Below are 1,430 nucleotides of genomic sequence, written 5' to 3'. Positions count from 1 at the left end.
TGTGCATTGCATTGATTGTGTTCCTTTCTGTGTTGCCGGTATTTGTCCCCTCTCGATAGATGTGATACCGATGACGTGATCGTTGACACTGATGAAGACTCAATGTTATCTTCAGAAGTGCCAGGCAAGCAAAACCCCCTTTGTTCATTCCGATACAATCCTACTCTCTCGCTCCTGCTCTCTTTTACTGCATTAGGACAACAACGATTCATCTGTTACTTGCTGCGGTAGCTGAACCCCTTTATCCTTTGCATGACCTGTCATTCCACAGTAAATAGATGAAACCCACTAGTATGAGTAGGAGTTGTTTGAGCCCTGTTGTGCCTACTCATTCATGCTTGTTTGTCATGCCTGCTACTGCTTAGAGTTGAGTCAGGTCTGATTCATCGGGGATGAATCAGAGGCGTGTGAACATGTCCTACTATGTGTGAGCTAAGTGTGTGAACACGTTTTGGTAAAGGTAGCGGTGGGAGGCCATGTAGGAGTACATGGTGGGTTGTCTCATCGCAGCCGTCCTCAGGAACTGAGTTCTGTGTTTGTGATCCATGATTCAGCTACTACCACGCATTGGGCCCGAAACCAATGGACCCTCTCGGCTTCTTAATCACCCTTGTCCTCTGTCCAGGAGTTGCAAGTAGTTTCTGGTGTTTGTAGTATGCTGGAGGCCGTGCGCAGCGCTGACCGTAGGGGTGGGCTGTGATGCGGTAGGCACGTGGCACGGTGTACCGGGCGCCCGTTTGGTGTCTCGGGAACCCTGTTCACATCGTTTGGGGCTGTGAGCGAAACTCCGGCCGGATCTCCTCATGGATGGAACCCGAATAGGTGATATACCTGGACTAGAGACTTGAGTGTTTAGGTAGGCCGTGGCCGACACCCACGTTGGGCTTCCGCTTAAAGGTTGCCGAGTACATGTCGTGTAAACGGCGGTAAGTGGTGAGAGCGTGTGTGAAGAAGTACACCCCTGCAGGGTTAATATGATCTATTCGAATAGCCGTGTCCGCGGAAAAGGACTTCTGGGTTGCTTATATCAGTTCATAGACAAGTGAAAGTGGATACTCTAAAATACGCAAGATAAGCGTGAGTGCTATGGATGGCATTCTCGTAGGGAGACGGGAGTGGATCCATAGTGGTGTATTGATATGGTGAATATGTGGACTCGTGTGCGCCACCTCAAAGAGTCACTTGCAGTCGTAGTTTAGGATAGCCACCGAGTCAAAACTGGCTTGCTGCAGTTAAACCCCACCATCCCTTTGTTGATAATGATGCATATGTAGATAGTTCTGATGTAAGTCTTGCTGGGTACATTTGTACTCACGTTTGCCTATTTTATGTTTTTGCAGAGAGACTTCAGTCTCACTAGTATTTCCGCGTGGACTTCGACGTTTAGCTTGATACCTCAGCTACGATCTTGTGCCCTCGGCAGGATCTGA

Source organism: Triticum aestivum, chromosome 4A (assembly GCF_018294505.1).
Source record: "Triticum aestivum cultivar Chinese Spring chromosome 4A, IWGSC CS RefSeq v2.1, whole genome shotgun sequence".
Taxonomy (NCBI): domain Eukaryota; kingdom Viridiplantae; phylum Streptophyta; class Magnoliopsida; order Poales; family Poaceae; genus Triticum; species Triticum aestivum.
The sequence above is the reverse complement of the archived record's forward strand: the minus strand, read 5'-3'. Positions refer to the sequence as shown.